The following is a 27814-nucleotide window of genomic DNA, read 5'->3' as shown; positions in this document are numbered from 1 at the left end:
GAAGAGAAGGGCTTTATTCTTTAGATAGTCATTTGCATCAGGGACCTCCAGTATCTTATTACCTACCTGGTACGATTGGAAAGTCAATGAAAGGTCTACTTGCTAGCAATATAATCTGCTTGAAATTTCATAATTAGGACTGTTCCTTTGTGTTAAAATATTGCTCCAGAAAACTCTTTTTTAAATTAAAATTAAGTTTAATTTAATTTTAAGCATGTTTCTTGGGAAGGGTAAAATAATTTGAAGTGTAACCATCTGCAATTTATTGTGATCAGGAAGGGATTAATTAGCATATACTCCTTTACTCTTTTCTCTTACCATTTTCTCTCATCTCTGTATCCCTCTTTTGTCCCTTAAGCCAAGGAAACAAAATAGTCTTGTTCGGTCTAATTCAAGGGAGGGATTCTGAGTCTCAGACTGTAGCATCTACCATGTCCTTTTTTTCCCCCTGGAATCAAAGCTGACAATGAACCAAACCAGAAACTTGGAGAAGAAAAAATGTTATGTGAATATTAGTTTTTAAAAATATTTTTACCGTCTGTCAATTTACTCTTTAAAACCACATGTTCTTGAATTTGCTATAGTTTAATCTTCCATTCTAAATAGAACCTTTTTTTTGATATCAAGAAACTGTTGAAAACAGAATTTTAAGAGATTTTGATTCATTTCAACATTAGTTCATTTTGTTAATCTTTAAAGTAGAGGCTCAGAGCACAGTTTGTCCTAGAGTAAATTATGAAGTGGGAAAAGTTTATTATCCAGCTTTTCTCAGGGTACTAACCATTATCCCTAGGGACCCAAAAGAAAACAAATTTTAGAGCTGGAAGGAACCTTTAATAATCCAATCATCACCCTCCTCTCCCTTACCTCACCCCATAATCTTTTTACAAATGAAAAAACTTAGGTCCACAGAAATTAAGTGATTTGCCTAATGTCACATAGATTTTAAGTAACAGGACTGGAGGCCATTTTCAGTCTCTCTTCAGGCCTCTCTTTTCTTCTTTCAGCCAATTTCAATTTATTAACTCCTATCAAAACATACTTTCTCTATGTCCTAGTTTCTATTATAATCATATTCTTAGCTTACATTAATTTGCATTCCTGTGTTATTTTGTTGTATATATATATATATATATATATAGTTTATTTATTTAATTGGTACTTTAAGGTTTGCAAGCTGCTTTACAAATATTATCTCATTTGATCCTCACAATAGTCCTGAGAGTTAAGTATTAATATTATTCCCATTTTATAGATGAGGAAACTGAAGCAGACCAAATTTAGGTAATTTGCCTGGTAATTATATTATCAGTAAGTGCCTGAGATCAATCTTTTTGATTCCAGGTCCATCATTCTATTATCCACTGTGCCACTTAGCTATTGTTGAGCATGTGTTAGAAATATTTTTGTAAATTTTCTTCTTAAAATGTAGGCACAAAAGTGGAAAGAAAAGGAAGAAAACCACATGAGTAAACATAATTCATACCTATAACCACCATACTCTAAATTCTCCTCTGTAGGCTCAAAAACCAGCATCCTGCCTCAGAACTTGCTAGCTCTGTTATGCTGGACAAATCATGACTTCTGGGAGTCTCAGGTTTATCATCATCATCATCATAATGGTTTAGGCTTGTTGTGAAGATCAAATGAGATATCTTGTATAAAGTGCTTTGCAAAACTTAAAGTGCTATATTATTAACTAATTAATATTAATAGCTAATGCTAGGTATTATTATCAACTCATCTTTCCCTTCATAGCCTTCTCCTTTTAGCTTCCCTACTTCTGTACCACCATCCTTCTAATTATACAAGTATACAACCTTGGAGTCATTTTTCATTCTTCTCCCTCTAACCCTTTCACATCCAACCAACTTCCATGTCTTACTGACTTTACGCCACAAAATCTCTTGCCCTTTTCCTCTCTCTGGTGATTAAGGAGCAGAATATCACCATTTTTGATCAGCAATTCCATTTGGACCTTGATGGAGATTATCCAGAACTCTGAACCCCAAGATTCATGTGAGTTCCCTAAACCACTAGGCAGGCTTCTAGCCCAGGCCTGCGGTTATCACTGGAGGAGAAATCATTGTGGATTTCTTATTAAATCTTCCTTATCATCAATAACAACAAACGAGAGCCAGCTCCTGCCAATGGGCAGAGAAGTATAAGCAGCCATGGGAATAGTAGCATCCCCAAACCACTGGTCCTGTCTGTCCCAGATTCATAGTCATGCTCCTGGAAAGCAGTGCCTCTGGAGAGAGTTAGCCATCCTCACTAACTGCCAATCAACTGCCACTCCCAGAAAGGCAAGTCAGCCTGGTGAAGCATCAAGGGCACTCAGAGGGAGAGACAGGAAGCAGCATGTGCTAAGCAAGTCAGCTCACCACCACTACCTTGACACCATCTGCCCTCAGACCCTAATGGAGATGGCCCAAGACCTGATTAAGAATGCCTAGCCCAGTTGTGCTGCAGGGATGAGAAGGAATCAGAACACCTGTGAGTATGGGGCAGTGGGGCAGGGATTCTGTTGGCTTCAGGCACTTGTAGGAGGGAACTACCCCTCCTTGATTTGGGGTTTCTGGTCAGAGGGGAGAGTTCAAGTGAAGCTAAAGACATTATCCCCCACCCCACAATTAGAGATGCTTATACTAATACCTATTATTTAAAAAAAAATAAACCAGCAAAGAAGAAAGAGCCCCACCATGAAAACTACTAGGAGTATTGGGAAGACCAGGGTTCATTTTGAGAAGATGCTGAAGTAAGAAAGCTTCTATGCCAAAGAATAACGTGAAATGGCTCCCTGTTCAGAGAGAAATTATCGAAGAACTCAAAAAAGAATTTAAAAATCAAATGAATGACATTGAGGAAAAACAAAACAACAACAAAAAATTAAAAATAAAAACCATCCAAGAAAAATATGAAGATTATAAAAAGTTAACCAACTAGAAAAGGAGAAACAAGCCTTAAAGATGAAAAGAACTCTGAAAATTAGAATTGGGCCAGGGGAAACCATTGAAGCTATGAGAGACCAAGAAATAACAAAACTTTATAAGGAATGAAAAAATGGAAAACAGAATGTGAAAAAATCTTATAAGAAAAACAACAGATCTGGAGAAAAGATCAAGAAGAGAAAATAATTGGACTGCCTGAAAATTGTAACCAAATAAAGGAATCTTGACACAATGACAAGAAATAATCCAAGAAAATTGTCCTGGAGTAATAGAACATGAGAGGAAAGTAGAAATAGAAAAAATCCACTGATTACCACGTCAATGAGATCCTTTGTGGAAAACACATAGGAATATTATTGCCGAATCTTGAAACCCACAGATCATAGAGAAAATTTTGCAAGAAACAAGGAAAAAAAATTCAAATACGCTGGAGCTACAATTAGAATTGTACAGGACTTAGCCGCAGCCATAATAAAAGACCACAGGTCCTGGAATCAGATCTACCAACAATCAAAAGAACTAGATCTATGGCCAAAAATAACATATCCAGTAAAATTATCTATAACATTGAATGAAAAAAAATGGACACTCAATGAACTTGCAGATTTTCAGGTCTTTCTAACAACCAAACTCAAACTTAATAGAAAATTTAACATCTAAGAGCCAATATCAAAGATCAATTTCAAGGAACTCAGCATGGACAAATTGTTTATGTTTTTTTACACAGGAAATATATATCATTTGTTTAAGATTGACATCAACACTAGGGCAGCTCAAAAGAAAGATTAGGACAGAAGTAAGATAAAATAGTAATTATATTTTACAAATGAAGTGCAGAAGAAGAATAAACATAGCGGCATTAGAGGGTGGAGGAAGGGCTCATAGTTCTGAAAACCTACTCATATCAGGAATGGGTTAAATAAGCAACACTACATATATACCATGAAGCGTATAGCACCCTCCAAAATCTTTAAGAAATAACGGAGGAGGGATGGGCAGATGAGGAAGCAAAGAATGAGGAAAGAAGAAGGTGGGGAAAGGTTAAATAATAGCAAGGCAAGTTAAGGAGCAGAATTAAGGGAAAGAATCAGCAAGGTTAGGAAAAATATTTATGTGTAGGTGGGGAGAGGGGTGTGTGTGGATATATATGTGTATGTATATATCTACATTTTATATATAAATATATCCTTTCTTAACTATAGCCTGCTTAGGGGTGGTGAGGATGATGAAAGGGAAAAGGAAAAAAATTGAGAGCAGTAGACAACAATTTACAAGGAAATAAAGAAAAGATGGACACTCATGAATATAATTTCTTCTACGAATATATACACTTCCTTGATCTGGTAATTTGTTGTGATATATTTTGAATCCTCCCTGATGTTCTGTGGGCACATGACAATGTTCTCTTTTGTTTTCTTTTGTATTCTTTTAAAAAATTTTTCTTTTTTCTTATTCTATTTTTTAAAACAAAGTAAAATTTAAAAATAAATATGAGACATTACTTTCTGCTTTTCTGCTATACCCTAAGCATCATGGGATTGTTTTGACTTGCTGCCTGCAATTTTCCATGTGTGTGTTGTTTCTGCTCCATTAGAATCTGAGATCCTTGAGAAAAGACTTTTCCAATTGTCTCTCCAGTGCTTAACAGATTACTTTGCACATTCTGCTTAAGAAATTGAAGGATTTAATTTCTTTTAATTCATATACTCACACAACCATCATCTTAGTTTTGGGCCCCCAAATCACTTCTTGCCTGGACTATAGTGCTGGAGTTTTAATTAGTAGTCATGTCTCCAGCCTCTCCTCTCTGCTTTCCCTCTTTCGCATAACTGATAATTGATATTTCTAAAGCACATCTAACTATATCACCTCCCTACTTAAAATTCTCCAGTTGCTCCCAAATGCCTCTAGGAAAAAGTACAAATTCCTTGCTTTGACTTTTAAAGTCTTGCGTAATCCAGATTCAGTTTACCTTTCCTGACTTTATACTTTCCTTCATACATTACATATTCCAGACAAAATGACTTACTTGGTCTTCCCCATGCTGTATTCCATTTCCAGTTTCTGTGCCTTTGCCTAGAATGCACACTCTTCTCACCTTCAATGCTCAGCTCAAGAGCACCCTCTACAGAAAAGCCAAATTTTTACTCCTTACCTCCAATCTCTTCTCTCCCTGGAAATTATATATATGCTTCAATTCTTTATATATATATCTTGTTTCCCCCTCCAATGAATCAGTTCCTTGAGGAAGGAACTGTTTGCTTTTATCACTGTCTCAAAGCTGGTATAATGCTGGGCACATAGTAAGTAAGCACTTAATAAATGCTTGGTAAATGAATAAATGAATTTGAAAGAATTCATCAAAAATTATACATATATTATTAATATATGTTACATATATTATATATTAAAAATGAATGGGACATAGTCCTTGCTCTCCAAAAATTTAAAATCAAGTAGAGAAGATATGTTGGTCACACACATAACCATAATGCAAATTAAATGTGATATTTACACAAAAGAAGTGCAAAGTACTAAGAGAATCTGGAAGAAGAAATGATCACACCTACCTGGGGGTAAAGGGGAGGGCATATAGGCAAGTTTCATGACTTCAAATAGGTTCTAAAAAAGAGGAAAGATATCAATGGAGTGATGGAGGGGTGGGGGTGTTTATGTTGTACTTAGGAAATAGTTTGAGCAAAGTAATAGATGTAGGAGGGAAGGGAATCAATCAGAGTTCACTTTTACCAGGGCTTTACTACTAGGTTCTAAAACTTTGGTTTAGGACCCCTTTACTCTTAGAAATTATTAAGAACCATACAAAAATATTGGTTTATATGGTTTTTAATCTGTTGATATTTACCATATTAAAATTAAAAGATATTATTATGAAAATAGTTTTAACCTCATGGATTCTCTGAAAAGATCTCAGAACTCTTGGGATCTATGGACCAGACTTTGAGAATGTCTGAACGAGGATATAGAGTCAGTGAAGATGAGTAATGGGCAATATAGGTTGGAGCCAAATTATGGAAAGTCAAACTTAAGTTTGGAATTTGTTCTCCAAACCACAGGGAATTATTGAATCTTGGTAAGTAGGGTTTTTAACATGGTGTGAACTGTATATTTAAAAAAAGGTTACTCTGACAGATGTCTTTTGAATTAATTTGAAAAGGAAGAGATATAGGCAGGTAAATCAGTTAGAGGCTATTCCAATGGTTCAAGAGAAAGGAGGTGATGACTCGAACTAAAATGGTGGCAACGAGAGTGGAAAAAAGGGGCATATTTGAAAGCTGTTATGTAGATAGTTCATAGGAACTAGAGGGTAGAATTTGGAGTCAGGAAGACTTGAGTTTGAATGTAGTCTCAGATACTTATTGGCTGTGTGATCCAGAACAAGTTACTTAACCCTATTTCTCCATCTGTAAAATGGAGAAGGAAATGACTCAAATGGGGTCATGAAGAGTCAGTCAGGACTGAATTTACTGAATAGCAACAAATTATGAAGGTAGAATCAATAGGTCATGGAATGCATTGGGTATGGTGGATGAGAAAAAAAGGCAAAGATTAAGATGGCTTTTAGGTTGCAACTCTCAGAAGTAAGAAGGAGAAGTAGATTTTGAAGAAGGAAGAGGATGCCTTCAGTTTTGGAGAGATGTCAGGTTGAGTTGTTCTAGGCAATGTGGACTAGTGTTCTAGTAAAGTTCTGCTTAGGGAATCATAAGCATACTAATGCTAATTAAGGCAAAAGGAATAGATAAAATTGCTTTCAAGATAGAAGAGATCTTTTTGTTTGAAGAAACAGAAGGAAGATTATCTGGATTCTAGCCATCATTAAAAATAGCATTCTGTTCCAAGTATGTCCCCTACACTTCGTACATAGTTGGTAAATTGAAAATCCATTCATTTCCTACAAAGCTTTATCTGATATTTTCAGCTTGTTTGAGAGAATACTTTAATTTTTAAAATCTTTTGTAGGTGGGAAGAGAAATAAAATAAATGTATTTCCTCCTCCATATGTGGCTCTTTTGGGAGGGAGGGAGATAGTGCTTAAATGCTCAGTCTAAATCAAAAGCAATTGGCAATCTCCAAAAAATATTAAAATGACATGTTGTAAGGGATATAAGTTATAACAATTTTAAAACATTTCCTGCAATAACAATATAATGGGGATGACCTCATGGCATATTCTTTGGCTTTATGGGACTAGACACATGCTCAGGATTGGAAGACCTGCATCTCTGGACAAAGCAGCAATCTTTTACTGGTCCCAGGACCTAGGGGACTGTGTCTCTGATGCTTGGGAACTGAGCCAAGAGGAGCCACTCAGAGAGGATTTTGTAAAAGGAGAGGAAAAAGGCTGACACACATGTAGAACCATAAAATTAATAACATGCTTTACCTACAAATAAATTGAAGATTTCAGAATCTTGGCACTTGTGATGTTTTTTCTTCTACCTTGAAGATGGACTAGATTGCTATTTTATTTAAAATAAGGCTGCTGATTTTCTTTTTAAAAAATCAATAAGCATTTATCAAACACCTACTATATGTCAGAATCTCTTCTAGGTTCTGGGGATACAAAAATTTTAAAAAATGAAATAATTCCTACCTTTAAGGTTTTTACAGATTTTAAATGTAGGGTTCTACAGATAAAATCAAGTACAAATATAAAACTAGGTTGCTAAATGTCAAAATAACTGCAGAACACATACAGAATAGTTTGTTCTATTTATATAATACTTTTATCTCAAAACCTCAAAACATTTTAACAATTTCTGCAGGAATCCTTGTATTTCTCAGAAATTAGGGGCAGGTAACATTATTTCATCACCATTTCTTAGAACTGGGATAGGGATTTGTTTTTCCAGGACCTAAAGGAGAGAAGTTTCCTAATTCCATTGCCATGGAGCCATAGAATTTTAAATCTGGAGTGAACCATGGAGATATCTCATTCTTAGTTAACTGTCTTTTCTTTAGGGTCAGAGAACCAGATAATGGCAGAGTTAGGATCAGAACTGAGATATCTACTGAGTCTCAATGTAGAACTCTTTCTATTTCTCTGGAGCATGTGAATAATATTCCTATGTATTTTTAAGGGCTTCGGCAGAAGAAAGGAAACATTTATCAAGTGTCTACTCTGTGCCAGACACTGTGCTGTTTTACAAATATCTCATTTAATATTGATAGCCCTGTGAAATAGGTAGTATTCCCATTTTACAGATGAACAAACTGAGACTGAGAGTGATCAAATGACTTGCCTAAGGTCACATAGCTAGTAAGAAAGTGTCCAAGATAAGATTCAAGCTCAGGTCTTCCTTACTCCAAATCCAGTCCTTTATCAGATTGCCACCTTAGTGTATAGTCTTTCCCCCTATCTTCTCTGTTTCTCTTTCTCCATCTCCGTCTTTGTCTCCCTCTCTCTCTTTGTATGTACACACACACACACACACACACACTCACACATGTGTGTCCTTTCTTAATGTTTACTTATAAAATCAACTTATCATAAAAATCATAAAGCTTGGAGTTCCACTCTGTGAGTTGGAGTTCAACCCTTGAAACAAATACTGTATATTTATAATACATATCTCTTTTTTTGTATATTTTGATATTTTTTGTATGAGCTCCTGAAATATAGTGGCCAAATTCTTCTTCAAAGTTTTTAGGAAAATCAGTAATTCTTAATTTTTTTAACCTTTGTTCCATCTTTAAGAGCTTTTCTTTTTGTAGGCATAGCTGAAATATTTTGCAAGTGAGTCATCATCTGGGTTCATTTTTCTACTGCTTTAATTTCCACTATTCTGCTAGTAAAATTTTTTTTTCATTGAAGCAACTGTTTTGTTTATATTTTCCATAGATATTTCTAAACTATTATTATGTTTCATCATCTTCTTATCTTGAGATTCTGTAGTCACAAACAATTCCTTTTTAAATTTCATATTTTTTGCTAATTTCATTTCCCTCCTTCAATCTATCCAATGTGTTTATGACCTATTTTATTGTGTTGAGAAAAATTTCAGCTTTGTTTCTGATATTACTATTCTTTGAATATTTTCAAAAAATTTTTTCTGAACATGTTAGAACCTTTCCTTTGATCATTTCTTTGAATAGTTTTATTTTTTAAATATTTTATTTTTCACCAATTACATGTTAAAACAATTTTAACATTTAAAAAAAGTTTTAAGTTCCAAATTATATCCTTTTCTCCTCCCTCCAATATCCCTTTCTTGAGACAGTAAGTAATCCAATATAAGTTATACATGTGTAATCATGTAAAACATTTCCATATTATTCACTTTGTACACCATTTCCCCATAATTCCTTCATCCTCCACTTCGAGGAAGAAATAATGCTTTGAATCAGGACTGAGAAGCAAGATTTGTAAGATAAAAGCTTAGTGTCCCAGGAAATACCTAGAGAATTCTTCTTACTTCCTCAAGGTGAAACCTAGTGAGGAATAATTAATTTTATCAATAATTAGTTTCATGCCTAGTTTTCTTTACCTAATCATTTCTTTTAATAATTTTTCCTGTATTATTGTGTACATAACTCCCTCTATATGAAGAAAACATAGGTTTGCCAGTCTTGGAGTCAGGAAGTGCTGGGTTCAAGTCTTTCCTCTGGTACATAATAACCGTATGACCCTAAGCAAGTCACCACCTCCCAGTGCACCAGACAACCCTACTAGGCTGTAAGTTGCAGAGGACGTAGAAATATGCATTGGTAGAGGAATTTCCTATGCCAGTGAAATCACAAGTCTGCTCCAAAATGAAAAGATCCTTAATATTTAGTTTTGATGCAATTGTTTTAGGTTTTCTTAATTACCCTAATTACCCTTATTTCATTTTATACAAGCACAAATTCAAATCTATTAAACTCCATGTGTAAGTTTATAGTAGCACAGCATGACAATTTTAGTATTTCAAGAAAAGAGCTGTTTAAGGACTAGGATCACTGAGCTTTGGCTCAAGATGTAAGAGAAATTGTAGGAAAGTAAGATCAGTAAATTTGAAGCATGAGACCTGAGACTTTGTCAGTGAGCTTGGGTTTCAATCCTGTGCTACTGACAGGTATAATGGAAAGCCCCCTTATTCATCAATTACTTTCAAGCAGTGTCTAGTCTTTTCAGCCTGCAGGGGACTGATGCTTAAATTACAACATTGTAATCTCAATCGGCACCAAATCAGAAACTCTGAAATCCAACCTAGTACGTGCAAACCCAGTTTCAGGCCATGGGGAGTTGAAATCATATCTTTAATTCTTTATTGGTACAGAACTGCCCCAGGCAACCAAACTTTGGAGCCTCAGTAATATGATGAGATAAGTTAAACACACCTGTGTCAGTAAGGGAATTCCTTGTTAACAGTGGGGGTGTGAGATGAGAGGATGGTAGGAGAAACTCAGATTCCTGCCTTTCTAGCAAGAATGACTCACTAGAGCTAATCCCTTGAGGCCAAGGTTGAGATCCACTGGGGAAAAAAAGCTAAGTACTTGAAAATACCATACTATAACTTTTTCACAGTTCTCTATTATTTATTTGCAATTAAAAAATTATTTAATTAATTCCATGAGTCTGTAATCTTAATCACATGAATACTATCTCCATCAGGGCAGGTCAAAATCTACTTTTGACTTTCTTATACAATTTTTCTACAAGGTTTTGTCCTTCTGTGTATCACCCTTCTTTCTCCCCCCACTTTAATGTCTCCCTCCCGTTACTTTCCTCCCATTGAGCAAATTATACTAATAGAAAAAGAAAGTCTTCAGTACCCTGTGTTAGCAAAATGCCCTGCACATAGTAGGAGTTTAATAAATGCTTGTTGAATTGATATAGTTGCATGATCCAGCAAAACAAATTCCCATATTGGCCATATCTGAAACTGTCTATCTCTTTTTACATTTGAAATTCACCATCTCTTTGGCAGGATGTGAGTAATACATTTCATTTTCATTCTTTTGGTCTTGTGGCTCATCATTGCATTGATAAGAGGTTTAAAGACTTTTAAAGTTGATTTTCTCTATGATGCTATCGTTGTATAAATAGTTTTAGTTTTGCTCACATTATTCTGTATCATTTTATAGGGATCTTCCCAGTTTTTTCTGAAGTTGTGCATTTCATCATTTTTATGTCACAATAATATTCCATTATATTTATATACTCTAACTGTTCCCCTATGAAAGGACAGCCAATTAATCTCCAGTTTTGGGGAACCACAGAAAAAGATGCTATAAATATTTGTGGACATTTGGATCCTTTCCCTTTTTAAAAAATGTTTTTGTGGCAGAGGCCTAGTAATGGTACATCTGGGTCAAAAGCTTTGGTAGGAATTCTTCACAGATGGTTTAGCCAGCATTGTGAGGAACTTCCTCTGGGTCTTTTGACATTAAATAAATATTAGTGCAGCATTTAGATTGCCTTTTATTTTTGTTACTTGAGATGAATGACAAGCGTATTCCAGTGATATATGACCTTGATAGTTTTTTAATGGAACTTCTTGCATGAAAACCATTGTTGGTAACATGTCACAGCTTTCTTTCACTCTTCGGCCATCTCTGAATTGGCCTGTGGACTACTTGCAAGTTTGATTCATAAAGAAGACTGTGGCCATCTATGACTCATAGATAGCCAGATAGAATCATCAAGAAAATACTTGCTCTAACAGAATCAAGATTAAGTCAAGTTAAATACTCGACCTTCCCTTTCCCCTCACTCTGAGTAATAAGACTTAGTCAAGTAGCAAATGTAGGATTAAATATAGCTAGACATTATTTATATACTCACATTAAACACATACACTAAAAATGAAAAGGAAGCATGATATAGAAGAGTGACTTGATCTCCCAGAGAGGAAGAGGCAGCCAGGTGGCACTGGAGATAGAGCATAAAAATCTGAGTAATCCTTACTTAAGCAAGTCACTTAAATTCTGCCGTAATTCCTTATTCTGTTGGATAGGGGTCCTAAAAGCATCTATCACCTGGGTTTGGGGTGAGATGAAATGAGATAATGTTTTTTAAAGTGTTTTATACATTTATGTGCACGATCCTGGGCAAGTCACTTAACTTTTCATTGCCCTAGAAAACCTTCTCAAAGTATAAGTTGGTTGATAAGTTGCTGACTTGCATTAGTTGTGAAAGTTTCTACATCAAGAATTCCTTATGGGGATGAAATCACAAGCCCACACCAAAAAAACAAGGTTTGGGGAAAAGGCGAAAGGGAGAACAAATTGGCTGCTTTAGTGTTTTGGGGATATATTCTGGTATGTACATCCTGACCAGAGTAATAATTTAGATTTTTTTCCCTAAAGATCATAAATATTTATTGTTTCTATTATTTTGAAAAAGGAACAGCTAACAAGTTATTATGGTTAGTATATTTACACCTGTATTTACTCTAAAAACACCACTCACATTTTTTAAACACAGGATTTAGTTCACATTGTGTGTGACCAAACACAGTTATCATGTACATATATACATGGTAAAAAAAAATACATATAATGGGTATATATCTACACATACATGTGTGTATATCTACATATACATACATACATCCCCCCCACATACACACACACACTTACTTATATATATTTCAATTGTTGAATGGGGTCCAACTCTTTGTGACCCCACGGACTTATACATGAGGTTATCTTGATAAAGATATTGTAGTGGCTTGCCATTTCCTTTTTCAGTATGTCACCATTTTACAGATGAGGAACTGAGACAAATAGGCATTAAGTGACTTGCGCAGGATCACACAGTTAGTGTCTGAGGTCAGATTTGAACTAAGGTCTTCCTGTCTCTATCTCTCAGTCTGTTTATCTCCACATACACACTCATATACACACAGAGATACATTTAATGTAAAACAACAGTAAGATTGAATCAAGAGCTTGGACTTAATTCTGTTAGGTTTTAATTCCTTCACAGGTCACAGAAACCAATTCTCTTTCTCTTCTTTCTTTCTTTCCTTCCTTCCTTCCTTCCTCCCTTCCTTTCTTCCTTCCTTTCTTTTTTTCCTTTCTTTCTTTCTTTCTTTCTTTCTTTCTTTCTTTCTTTCTTTCTTTCTTTCTTTCTTTCTTTCTTTCTTTCTTTCTTTCTTTCTCTCTCTCTCTCTCTCTCTCTTTCTTTCTTTCTTTCTTTCTTTCTTTCTTTCTTTCTTTCTGCAATTGGGGTTAAGTGACTTTCCCAGGGTCACACAGCTAGGAAGTGTTAAATGTCTGAGGCCAGATTTGAACTCAGGTCCTCCTGACTTCAGGGCTGGGACTTTATACATTGCCCCACCTAGCTGCCCCCAATTGTGTTTTGAAAATGGAATAAAACATGGATTTCTAAAGTGATTCTAGCTACCATGGACACCTTTAGAGAAATAATCTGAACACAGAAATCTAGATTCTATTAGTCATTATTGCTTCAAATTTATTAGATGTACAAAAATGTACTGTACACACATGTATACATGTACACATATGTGCCCACACCCATGCAATATGCAAGACACTTGTATACGTGTACATACTCATGTTCCTATGCCCACATGCAGCAGATACCTGGGACTTTTGTGAGCGTCTGTTCTGTTTATTTCCCTTTTGGAGGGCTATGTTTAGAGAAGCATCTAAGCCCAGAGGGCAGAGCCGAACACGTCTCAGAACGCCATGATTTCCAGGTTCAGATGGCTCCTTTCATGGCTGCAGCTGTGACTTCAGAGGCCCCTGCCGTGGTAGACATGGCGAGGCTCTGAAGGCAGAAGGCCTGTTTTTTTTTTTTTTTCTGCCTCTGTTTCTTATTAGGGATGTGATTTGGGGGAACCTTAGCTTCTCTGGCTCTTTATCTCCATCTCTGTAAAACTCAGAGGCAGTGTGGTTTAAACAACCTAGACCTAAAGTCAAGAAACAGGGGTTCCAGTCCTAGCTAAAATACTTGTTAGTTTTAGTACCAATTGATAAGTCACTTAATTAATTCTCATTTTTCCATCTGAAAAAGGAGATGATGATATTGATGTCAACTAGCCAAAGTTGCAGGTGGATGGAGCATTGATGTGGAGTCAGGAAGACCTGAGTTCAAATCCAGCTTAGACACTTCCTACCTGTGGGACCCTGGACAAGTCATTTGACCCTGTTTGCCTTAGTTTTCTAATTGTAAAATGAGATGGAGAAGGAAATGGCAAAGCACTCCAGTATCTTTGACCACAAAATGCTAAATAGGGTCACTAAGAATCAGATACTACTCAACAATAACAACTTCATAGGGTTAGGGGAAAAACACTCTGAAAATCTTAAACTCTATATAAATTTGGATTATTATTAATGATCTGTGATTTTATCAATGTAGTATTCTCTACAACATCTTTATCCTTTGTGAGTATTTTCATGTTCTCCATGAAACATTCACAGAAGATTCATCCAATCTGCTTCCTCTAAATATTTTGATATTACATATATGGCTACCAATGCAATACACAAGTTATCCACTGATATTCTTTTTTATCTTGCTATATTACTAGTCTCTTCTATTTTCTGATTCTACATCTTTCTGGTGAGCATATTTACACAACAATGTAATTTATTTATTTTTAATTGTGATTTAATTATTTTTGAATTTTAAGAGATCTAGGATCCTAGAGAATGGATGTGAGGCATTTTATACCAGCTAGTCCAATCTCTTCATTTTACAGATAAGGAAACTGAGGTCCAGAGAAGTTAAATGTTATATGCACAGTTATATGACAGTATATGTCAATCCTGGGATTCTAACTCAAATTCTCTAACTCCAGCTTTACAGGTCTTTCCACTGGCCTAAGATGCAATGGTAAAATGTCCTGAATGTTCTCAGAACTTTATCAGTCACCAAGCACTTGGATAAATTATCTAACTTGCTTTGTTCCCCATAATTGCCTTTTGAGGTAAATAAGGTGGATTTTTTTACCCTCACAATTTATAACTCTTGATGATTGTCACATATACTAAATCATTTTTACAATTTACAAAATTCTAACATAAATAGAGGAGTCTGTTTACAGATAGGTTCCACGTTTCCATAATGCTTGCAGCACAGAATCTCTCACAAATTGAGGAAAATTCTTCATAATTAGTTTCTCAAAGGTTGCATGTGAACCTGAATATAAGGACATTGTGTTGGGTAGACTGCTTCCAGCTTAGGGCAGTTTAAAAGAAGATTCAAGAATTACTCAAAGCTAAGGAAGCAGAAGGAGTTAAAGGCTGAAATGTAAGAATATTGGCACAGGGATAAGAAATGAGAAGAAATGACACACATGTCTAGACTGTGCTGTGGGTATAGATAGGGACTGGACCAGGAGTGGAAGTCTGGCATAAATAGAGATTTTAGAGACAGGAGAAATGTGAAGAAATATCTTTTTTTTTCTTCCTAGAGAGTAGTTAGTAAATATTTACCAGGACATGTTTGGATACCCAAAGGAATAGCCCTGGCTTAGCCATCCTAAAACTCTGGCTTTTGAGATGTCAACATTTGCTAACTGCTACCCTGATGTGGAAAGGGAAATAATTAAACAGAGACTGCTACAGATGCTAATCTCTAATACTTTGTTGTAAGTAATCTTACAGTGTCCCTCTCCCACTGTGGTGGGAAAACAGAAGGATTAATTGGAGGATGTGTATGACTTTGATTCAATTCTATAATAGTTTGCATGTTGCTTTAATCTTTTGCTCTTATTTCTTGACTCATCTGGCATGGTCTGGTACACAATCACTCCCTTGATCCCATAATCCACATTAATTTACATCTTTCCCTTCTCAGCTAAACTCCTGAAAAAGTGGCCTATTTTCTATTTCCCTCTGTTATAAAGCCTCTGACCTTCACATTCCACTGCAACCACTCTGTTCATTTTATAATTAACCAACCTTTTGGGCATGTCTTAGTTCTTATCTTTCTTGACCTACCTCTATGAATTATTTGGCACTATTCATTTTTTCTTCTCTGATTTTCATGACTGATTCCTTTCTGACCACTATTTTTCAGTCTTCTGTGTTATATAGATTGATTGATGTCATGTCTGTGAATTATGGCCGTTATCCTAAGGCTCTTTCTTGAGTCCACCACTCTTTTCTTTTTATGCCTTTTTATGGATCTTAACAGTTTTTATGGATTCAGTCATCATTTCTATGCAGATGATTCCCAGAGTTATATCTCTAACCCTGATCTCTACTTTGAGATCAAGTTTCCTGTCGTCAACTGTCTATTGTATATCTTAAACTAGGTGTCCTGTAAGCATCCCAAAACTCAACATGTCCAAAATAGAACTTGTCATTTTTTCCTCACTGAAACTCTACTCTGCTCTACTGAACTTTTCAACTACTGTTGAGGGCACTGCCTTTTTTCCACTAAAGTTTATAATCTTGTTGTCACCTTCAACCCAATTCTCCAACCTGCCAAGCCAATTGTTATTTCTACTTTCACTTTATCAATGGTATGTCTCATTTTCTATACTCACACAACCACAACTCTAATTCAGGCTTTCTTTACCTCTTATCTAGATTTTTCAATAGCTTTAAGTCTTTCCCCACTCCAATTTATTGCTCTTATAATGTCTAGAATGACATATGATTATGTCATCTTTCTTCTCCTTTTTACCCTACATGTGCTCATTGAATTCTAGTAGATCCTTATTACTTTTGGGATCAAATATAAAATCTTATGTTTAGCATTTTTATATCAATTTTTTTTACACAACAATTAAACAAATACTTTAAAAAAGAAAATAATGAAGATTTCTCTCACCTATAAATAAAAGATTGTTTATGAAACTATGAATCTCTATTTCATTCCTTTAAAAAGTATGCTACTTATTTATTATTTTAAAAACTGTTCTGGACTGTGGGAACTAAGTGCAAACCATAACATAGCATTTTCATTCTTTCTGTTGTTTGCTTGCATTTTGTTTTCTTTCTCATTTTTTTTTTTACTTTCTTGATCCAATTTTTCTTGTGTAGCAAGATAACTATATAAATATGTATATATATTTTGGATTTAACTATATTTTAACACACTTAACATGTATTGGATTACCTGCCATCTAGAGAAGGAGATAGGGAGAAGGAGGGGAAATTTGGAACACAAAGTTTTCTAAGGGTCAGTGTTGAAAAATTACCATGCATATGTTTTGTAAATAAAAAGCTTTAATAAAACAAACTGTTCTGCTTCAAAAAATTTTAAACTTTCTTTTTTTTTAAACTTTCTTCTGTACTCTGTGTGCTTTTAAAATATATCAATGGCCCTCCACTTTTAAATTTTCTTTTTTGGGTTCTTTCTCTATCCTCTCCCCACCAATGAAAAAGAAAAAACAAAACAAAACCAACTCTTATAATAAACATAGTTAAACAAAACAGATCCGCATAGTAGATATGTCCCAAAATGTGTGTATCCCATATCTTAAATATATCACTTATCAGAAAATGGGTAATAAGCTTCATCATAGGTCCTCTGGATACAGTTAGATAGTAATTACTTTGATCAGAGTTCTTAAGTCTTTCTAAATTTCTTTTTCTTACAATGTTCTTAAACTTGCAGTAATTATTCTCCTGATTCTTTTCCCTTTAATCTGTACCAATTTCCATTTCCCAGAGTACTATCTGAAATCATCTCTTTTATTGTTTCCTAAGGTGCAATAATATTCCATTGCATTAATGTATCACAATCAGTTAAGCCATACCTCAACTGATGACCACCCTCTCTCTAGTTTTCAATTTCCCTTTTTCTTTTAAATGCTACCTTTGGGAGGAGGAAATTTGTTTTGTGATTTTGTTTGTGATTATTTTCTCCCCTGTATATATTCTCCCTTTCCCTATCCTTGCCTATTTCCTATTAAATTTGATGTATTTTTATTACAAACTCCATGTGTTTATGAATTCAATCCTCTTGTCTAGTTCATGCAAGAATGACACTCATTTGTTGCCTACTTTACCATTTGTATATACTCTTTTTTTAAGCACTCTGATTATGAAAAATATCAAATTCCACCCTATTCCAACCTTATAAACACGAGTATTTTTTTCATACTCTTCTTTCTTTCCCTTCTTAAATAGTCAGAACAGAACCTATTCATTCTCAGATCCTCTATTTTTCTTATTTAATTCCCTCAATGTCATTTGAAGATGTTAAGATTCTGAAGGAAACCTTTGTTTCTTCTTCACTCTCCTCCAGTAAGAATATTACCCATCATATAGCCCTTCCCAATTATTGAATAAATCTATATCTCTAGATTTTCTGGACTTGGATTTGCATTTCATTGTTTCTACTCAGTTCTTGTCTTCTCATCAGAAATGCTTGAAAATTCACTGTTCTATAACATGAAAGATCCTTTCCCCTCCTTGTAGTTGATAACAAGGTGGTAGTGATTAAAATGCTGAGGCTAGGAAGACAATAAGTTCAAATCTGGCCTCAGACATTTATAAGCTGTATGACCTTGGGCAAGCCACTTAACCTTTGTTTGCTTCAGTTTTCTTAACGGAAAAAGAGGGATAATAACACCACCTACCTGGCAAGGTTGTAGTTGTAGGGATCCAATGAAATATTTGTGAAGAACTTAAACAGTGCCTGGAACATAGCAGGTACTATATAATACTTAATCCTTTTCTTCTATAATATTAAACTGACCGCAGGATATTATTCTTGTTTGTAAGCCTTTGTCTTTTAGAATATTGCACTCTTAAGATTTCTGCATTTATGGCCAAAGCTGCAAATCTTATGTGTTACTGTTATTTTTTGATACTTAGAGTTCTGGATGCCTACAATATTTTTTCTGTGAACTGAAACTTCTGAATTTTGGAATTGTTATTCTGGATACTTTTCTTTTTGTAACTTATTTCTGAGATGATTGGTAGATTCTATATTCATTTTTCCCTCTGTTACAAATAGATGTGGGCAGTTTTCATTTATGATTTTTTGAAAGATTGTGTTCAGGTCTTTTAAAAATAATGGTTTTCAAAGTATCTGACGATTCTTAAAAGCATTTTATTCACTTTCAAGTCCTTTTTTTCCAGAATTTTTTATTTCATTTAAAAATCTCTTCCTTCATTTCTTCTAGGCATTCATATACATAATCTTTGTGAAAAATCCTTATTCATTTTGAGTCCCTGATTGATGCTATTATAGGATTACTTTCTCCTAGGTTATATTTCTGGATATATCTGAATCTATTATGATTCTGTATATTGCTCAGTAATTTCTGCTTCATTATTTTGGCAACCTTGGTTCCAGAATTGGGGTTTTGTGCCAGAACCAGGCTCTTTTGCCTGCTTCACTTTTGGGTTGTCTGGTTGACCATTCTCAGTCTCAACTTGAGTTTGTGTGCTGACTTCTGCCTTCCTGAGTTAAGAATAGCTGCATCTTTGAGATCTGGCATGCTGAGTCTTCAGGGTTCTCTACAGCATTTTAGGATTTTGAAGCCCCAGTACTAGAGTCCAGCCTATCCTGGTAGCTTCTACTCCCTGTCACTCCCAAGACCTCCACGGTGTGTCTGCTGGCGTGTTCTTAGGATATCTCCGAACTCTAACTTCCTCCAGATTAAACAGATTATATATTATTATTATTATTGTTATCATTATTATATTAGTGTCTCTGGTCCATGTCAGGTCTTGCCAGGAGAATTCTGGCTTTTTTGTTTGAACACTAGGGCTAGCTTTTCTGATTGGTTCCCTTTCCTATTGCCCATAGGCTTCTCGGTTTCTGTGTAGTTCTAGAGTGGAATAAGTCACTTATTGGATTTTCTCATTGGGTTTCTTGATCATTATTCAATCTAGTGCAATTTGGGGTTTTTGCTAAAGTGCATCATGGGAACTATGTTGCCTGGCTCTATTCAGAAAATTACCTCCTTTGTTTAGCATTAAAATCAATCATTTAATTAATTGATAAACATTTAATATTGTTGTTCAGTCACGTCTGACTCTTTATGACCCCATCTGGGGTTTTCTTGGCAAAGATACTGGGGTGGTTTGCCTTTTCTTCTCTAGCTCATTTTATGAATGAGGAAACTGAGGCAAGCAAGGCTAAGTGACTTGCCCAGGGTCACACAGCTAAGAAGTGGATTTGACCTTAGGTCTTCCTGACTCTATGACCAGTTCTCTATTCACTCAGCCAATAGCTGCCTCAAAAAAAAAAAATGGTTCTTTAGAATGGTACTTTATAAGGCTTTTGCTGTTTGTTGTTCAGTCATGTCCAACTCTTCCCTCCCCTTTGGGGTTTTCTTGGAAAAGGTCCTACACTGGTTTGCCATTTCCTTCTTGAGCTCATTTTACAACTGAGGCAAACAGGGCTAAATGAGCTGCCCAGGGTCACATAGCTACTATTAAGTGTCCAAGGTTGGATTATGAGTTGAGGTTCTGACTGCAGGCACTCCATCCACTGTCCCATCTGGCTGCCCCTAAATAGGTAAGCACTTACTATGTGCCAGGCACTGTGCTAAGCACATGAAAAGCCTTCTCAGCCTGACCCCTTCCTATTTTCCTGATCCTCTTATATATATTTTTCCTCTCCACACACTGTCATCGAACCATCCCGAACGATTTGCTTTTCCTCATCAATGACACTCCATCTTCCGACTCCATGCCGTTGTGCTAGCTCTCCCCTATCACTGAAAGACTCACTCCCCTTCTTAGAAGCCCTGGCTTCCTACAAGACTCAAATGCCACCTTTTGGAGGAGGCCTTTCCCAGTCCTGCTTCCTCACAGCTGCCAGAACTACTTTCCTTCTGCTCTATATGCTTATTCGCTTGTATATTTTCCCCACACCCACTGCATCCAGGACCATCTCCAGACATCCAGATGGCTCTGGAGGAGACACTGAGGCAGGTGACCTTGCCCAGTCCTCCCTCACTTCAATCCAACTCACTTGTGTCACGGCATTACCTCCCCAATGTCATGATCCTCTTTGAGAACAAAGGATTAACAACCACAATATTGTCCCTGTTAGACTGTGAGCTTTTTGAGAACAGGGACTATTTTGACTTTCTTTGTATCCCTAATGTTTAGCACAATGCCTGGCACACAGTCAGTCCTTAACAAATACTTGAAAATTAATTGATTGATTGTCTCATTCATTTGTGAAGACCTGGGGCTATTTATGAAAATAAATGCTGATCCTAAACAACACATCAAGCCTGAGAAATGGGGCAGAGATCTCCCAGAGCCATATGGGAACCTGAGGTTGATCCTGTGCTACATATAAAATAATAATATTTTGAAGGATTTTTAAGGTTTGCAAATACATATATGATTTCTTTATACCGATTACATTAACTGACCCTCAAAAGAAGTGTGTAAAATACTTAATTCATTTCCTTACAAAGTTATTGTGAAGAATGAATTAAATGAGATAAATTGTTAAATAGCTTTGTAAGTTATAAAACTTTGTAAAAAGCAAGGTATTATTATTAGATCATTTAAAATTCAAAATAGTTCCTGTTCTCAAAATGCTGGCAGTCAAATGAGGAAAATGTTGTTGTTGCTTGTCATGACATCAGAGGTGATGCCATGAGTATCACTATCCTTGATAGTACCTTAACATGGTTGGTACTTAAATGATCTGCTGAATTTAATTGTATATATAGGAGGTCCTCTGATCTGATGGGTAGCACCACAGATTGAGTGCTGGATTGCGAGTCAGGAAGATCTGAATTCAAATCTTACCTACATACTAGCTGTGTGATTTTAGATGATTAGCTTTTAACCTTTCTCAGCCTGTTTTCTTATCTCTAAAATGGGACTAATAATAATACCTATTTTACAGAATTGTTATGAAGATTAAATGAGATTTTTTTGGAAAGCTCTTTTCAGATTTTAAAATACTCAAAGCTTGCTATTTGGAGTTAAGAAGGAAAAAGAAAGGAAGAAGGTATTGAAGGCGTCTTGTACTGGCTGGCATTTGAGCTGGGCCTGGAACAAGGAGCAGAATTTCAATAGGCATTGAGGGTGGTGAGAGTATTTCCAGGTGTGGGCAACAACAAAGAAAAGGTCATGTTCGTGGAATGGTAAATACTTTAGTATGGCCGAGGCACTGAGTAATCCAAAGGATATTATGGGAGATGAAACCAGAAAAAAAGAATAATGCTGGATTGTGGAAGGTCTTCAATGCCAGGATAAGTAGTTTGGAAAGAAGGTATAGTGGGAAAGTTCCTAAATTTAGAATCAGAAAACCTTGGTTCTGACTCTTATACTTATGAAGCGTTTGATTTTGAACAAATGAGGAAACCTCTCCCGAGCCTTAGTTTTTCCGTCCAAAAAGTGAAGGGTTAAGAAGAAGAGGCTGATTTTAGCTTAAGAAAAAAATTTTTTTTTCCTAGGGGCAGCTAGGTAGTGCAGTGGATGGGGCATCTGCCCTTGAAGTCAGGAGGACCTGAGTTCAAATCTGGCCTCAGACACTTAACACTTCCTGGCTGTGTGACCCTGGGCAAGTCACTTAACCCAATTGTCTCAGCAGAAAAAAAAAAAAATCTAGAACATAGACTTTCCCGAAGCAGAGTGAGCTTCCTTGAAGAGAAAAGGTATCCCTCATCAGCGAAGGCTGGACAGAGACTTCTGATGGGTCCACTGCAGGAGATTACAATTCGCATAAAGTCTGGGCCAGATGGCACGTGAGATGCCTCCGAAGTTCTAAGACTTGGAAATTCTGTGGCTTGGAAATTCTCTTAGGCTCTTTCCAACCCAAAAAATTATAATTCTATTTAATGGAATTGTAGTAATATAGGATGTGCCTGGGGATTTAGTATCTAAACAAAGATGGACAGCATCACCTAGTGGATGAAAAGAATAATCTTTTTTTTTCTTCCTTCAGTTGAATACCCATAAGCTACTAAGCTTATGTGTTCAATACTATAATATAATCGACTTCCCAAGAACACTTAACAACTTATTTGAATCTAAAACACTTAAAAGGGCTATCCTATGCTCCTCATTGTGCTGGATGCATGCCATTCATTAAGGTTTGGGGAGATAAAGCATCATTAACGCACTAGGGATGATTGTTATCTGGAGTTCAGGCTGTCCCAAATACTAGAACTCACCTTAGAAAGGGGTGCCTATTAGAGCCGGGTCAATCAACTCCGAGATTATTTTATACAATCTTGATTGAATGAATGAAAATTTACGTGCTTACTGTGTGCCAAAGATTGCCTTAAGTAAGAGGAATACAAATAGGATGTTGGGACACTCCTCCTTCCATTGTGCTCATATTCTAAACACATCTAATAGGGTTCATCTGAAAGGCAAATGGAAGGGCCCAGTGACCCTAAGGAGGTCGAAGGCCCAAAGGCAACTGCGGTGACAGGTCAGATGGCTGTGCCTGTGGAGCAGGAGGGGCAGAGGTGAAGGGCAGATGGCAAGGCCCTTTCACCACTCTGGATGGGCACTAATGCCGACTTGCCCGCAGCGGCAAACCAACCTATTTGTGTTACTGAACTAAGTTTCTAGGAAGGAGAAGAGGAACGGCCATATTGCTCCAGATCTGAAGGAGCAATGCAGGATTAACCCGAAGTACCCTCCGTAATTACTGTGAATTATATGGACTGTGCAGATCTGATGAGAAGTGGTTGACTCTAGCATTCCCTTTGAGGTGAGCTTCCATAATTGACTGGATAATAATTCAAAGGTGGAGGATGCTTTGGGTCTTTGGAAAAGGTAGGGAGGCCCAGAGGGTGAGGGTTTGACTTTTGAGCTCAAATATATTTCCTCTTTATGAGAACTTCAACCACAGGTTAGTGTTCTAAGACTGAGGATTGTACAAAACCTAAGTGAGTAGAACTCCCTGGGAGTGGAAAAGAAAATTGTTCTGTTTATGGGCTCACATCTAAGTCCTTTATATTTTATATTTTCTGTAAAGTGAAATAAACACTACCTTATCTTTGATATGATCTTGGCTTAAGGGTTTATAGTGACCACATGGGAGTGGAGGGAGTAGGGCAGCTTGGGACAAGACTGAGTATCCTTTTACGTTTTTCTGTGAAGATTTATCTGAGCCAACTTCTTGGGTTCCCAGAGGAAAATCTTGGGTGGGAGAATGAGGCCCAAAGTGATTTGTATACAAGGATTGGGTTGGTTTGTCTCTGTTTAGAACGTGAGGTTTTATAGGGAGCTTATACTTGTCAACATTCATTCCAAATTTTAAACATATTGTGAGCCAACAGACATGCTTCATGAGCAACAAATTATGAAGGCTAAGCCTATTTGAACAGAAGTTGGTGCTGAAAATAAATAAAACCAGTACAAATCAGTCTGACACATATTTAGTAAGATGCATTATTATAAATGACAATTAGGTAAAAATGTAAGTTGTTCATAGAACTGATTTTAGTGAGAACTATTGTTTTCATAGCCAAGCAATTTTATTAATTTTTATTTTTGTTGTTTTTCTACTTTTTATAATTAGCTTCATTGTTGAAACTTTTCTCTCATATGACATTGTTTAAACTTCATCAAGATAAAAGTCGATGATCCACTTCTAACAAGACCAGTTACTTATATTATCTTCCTATTAATTTAAAAGAATCAAAAAGTACTTAGTATGAGCAAACCATTCAATTTAACAAATGGTTATTAATTATATAATAAATGCAAAGCCCCATGTTAGGGATTCAAAGATAAATATGATATAGATTCTACTTTCACCTTTTTCCTCTTCCTCCTCCTCCTTAACAATATTTATTAAGGCTGCTATGCGATAGGCACTGTGCTAATCATTAGTGATAAAGAAAGGCAAAAATAGTTCCCTGCCCTCATAGAGCTTATGGCCTAATTAGAGAAGATGACATGTAAGATAGGAGCTTACAATACAATGAAGGTCAAGTTATGCACACAAATAGCTCTAGCACCAGGCAGAATAAGATAAATGTAAAAGAGAATTATGAAAAAAAAATCATGAAGAGAAATCATTCAGTGAAATCATCACAGAGGAGGGTGGTGTTTAAGGAGCACCACAGAGATTGGTAGAGATGGAGAAGTCATCTTCTTTCCAAGTTTGACAGCAGGGGTTGCATATTAGGACCTCTTCCTTCTTGGGGAAATTGCATGCTGGTCCCTCATACTGGAGCAAAATATCTCAACATATAAAATACTGAACAAAAAAACTTGAGTGAATACTAATGTCCTCTGTATCTACATCATTTTCCAAACAGAATCTGAGAATGGTTCAGTATAGTTGCATTAAATCAGAATTTCTAGATGTAAATAAACTTAAATATATTTATTTTATTTTATATTATTTTTGTTTTTGTGTTTTGCTATTAGTTCACTGCCACTGGTACAGCAGAGAGTCTCTTCTCTGGCCTCTATTCATGACTCTGAACTTTCTCTACCATATCACAACAGCATCTTCATTCTGGAATTTCTTTCTACCCTTGGACTTGACTTGCATTCTCAAGTGTATTTTTTCTCGAGGTGAACTTCCATCATTGACTGGATAGTAATACAATGTTGGAGGACCCTTTGGGTCTTTGGAAAAGGTAGGAGGTCCAGAGGGTCAAGTACACTTGACTCTTTTGGCCCTTTCTTCTGACTGGCTGGTTCCTGCCAGATCCTGTAGTAGAAGGAAATGTCTTCCTTCTTTTCTGGGCTCCCCACACCTGACTCAGGACTTTCTCTACTATCCCCCTTCTTGAGTTCCTTCTTCTCTCCTCCTCCCCATTTTATCTTCATTTCTTGTGTTGTCCTCTTCCATTAGAATGTAATCTCCTTGAGAGCAGGAGCAATCCTCTTTCTTTTTGCTTATTTTTGTATTCCTTTGTTGGTTGTTGACCTATATGCTGAAAGAGGATCAAAGTGCCATCATTATGTCCAGGTCAAAGTGTGTTTTACTATGACTGTTCAGACCAATACAAGATTGGAAGACTCTATCATGAATTGGGAGCCAATATCTCATATAAATATTTGGAGATGTCTTTCAATCTGTGCATTTTATGTTTCTTTTGAGCTGCTGCAATTTTACTTTGCTTATAGAGCACAGAACCTGCTTTGATGTGAGCATACTATTTGGTTCTATGTTAGTGTTTCCTACCGTGTTTCCCCAATAATAAGACACTGTCTTATTAAATTTTTTGGACAGAAAAACACCAGAGGGCTTATTTTCAGGGGAGGGCTTAATTTAATGAACATTGACAGCAATTTTAATAAACAGGTAAATGTGAACAAAAAAAAGTACCTTTATTCAATAATGATCATGTCATCTTCTTCAACAACATCATCATAAGTGTCCATACCCTGAATTCTGTCCTGGATGTCTTGCGCCTCTATTTCCTTCAGAAGAAGTGGACCCAATCTGTCATGTCCAGCAATATAGCTCTCTTTAAATGACCATGTCTTGTCCAGGTAACCTGCTCGTAGTGCCTTGGCGACACAGCTGTCAGTAATTTTATCCCATGACTTCTTCACCCAAGTCACGACTTCTTGTAGACAGGGCTTCACAAAGTTTCCACGCTGATTTCTTTCCATTCTATTTTCAGTGTAGTCATTGACTTCCATGCACAAATGGTCCTTGAATGGCTTGTTTATTGCAATATCAAGGGTCTGGAGATAGGCAGTCATTCCTGCAGGAATCATTACTTGATCTATTCTTCTCTCTACAAGGAAGTTCTTCATTTCTTTAGCGCGGTGAGTGCTGGCTGAGTTCTTCTTTTATCCTCCATCACGCCCCCTCACTCCTGCTTACATACCGGGTTTTTATGTTGTCCTGCCTCAGCTCTCCTCCATGGCACTGCTCTCAATGGCGCCAGCAAGCAAATCACTGGGAAAGAACAGGATGATGTGCTCACTGCTGCAGCTCTGATTGGAGGCAGCTCGGAGCGCAGCGTGCGTTTCATTGGGGGGGGGGGATGGAAGGGGAGGGACGGTGCATACAGAGGGTACCGTAATGTAGCGTGTAGTGCAGGGGATCACCTTCACTACAGTAGTAATCTCAATAGGGCTTATTTTCGGGGGAGGGCTTATTTTACAGGAATCTTACACAGTAAGGGGAGGGCTTATTTTCGGGATAGGTCTTATTATCGGGGAAATATGGTATGTCTCACAATTGATTCTAAAGTTCTTCAGAGAGACCTTGAGAATGTTCTTGTATTGTCCAGAAGAAAGCATTTGTATTTCTAGTGCTTAGTACAGTGACTAGCACATAATAAACACTCATTAAATGATTATTGCCTTTTCTTGGGAATCAAACAAGACAATGAGAAGCAAGATCCCTATCTTTGTGAACTTTGATCCAAAGAGCCAAGGAATGAATGAGACTTTCTCTCTTCTTCCCTTTTTCCTTTCTTTGATTCTTCTAATCCAATTATAATATTCAAAGATTCCAATGCATAAGTCTTGAGGTGGAGTTAAATATCTTGATTCCTCATCAGTTCCTTCTGTAAGACCCTTAGGAAGTTAAAAGGGGACTTTTCCTATTCAAAAATAAAAAGCAAGAAAGCTAACTTTGATGAGTTGTTAACCACTAACTTCCTCTTGTTCCCTCTGAATTTTACTGGACAAAGATTTTTTTTTTTTTTTTAAACTAGGATCTAGGGAAGGATCATGATGATTTATAACTTTCTCCTGTCCTCCTAACACCTTCATTGGCTACACAGAATATTCTCTAATAAATCTCATTTGATTATATGTTTTATTTATGGGCTTAAAAACTCTATAATGTCCTCCTTTCTAATAAGAATGTTGATTTACCACAGAATTCCTCTTTTTTTGAGAGATGTTTGCTGCCAAAATACAAGAAAGAAAATGAGTAAAAGAGCTCAATCAATTTGTCTTTTTATTTTAAGAAGAAAATGCCAATTAAAATGGCTACCCTTTAGCAGGAATAATTCATATAGGCTGGAAGAAAAAGGATTTGACTGTGATTCAGGATTATGTGAAAG

Source organism: Antechinus flavipes, chromosome 2 (assembly GCF_016432865.1).
Source record: "Antechinus flavipes isolate AdamAnt ecotype Samford, QLD, Australia chromosome 2, AdamAnt_v2, whole genome shotgun sequence".
In the NCBI taxonomy this organism is placed as follows: domain Eukaryota; kingdom Metazoa; phylum Chordata; class Mammalia; order Dasyuromorphia; family Dasyuridae; genus Antechinus; species Antechinus flavipes.
Note: the sequence above shows the minus strand (reverse complement) of the source record.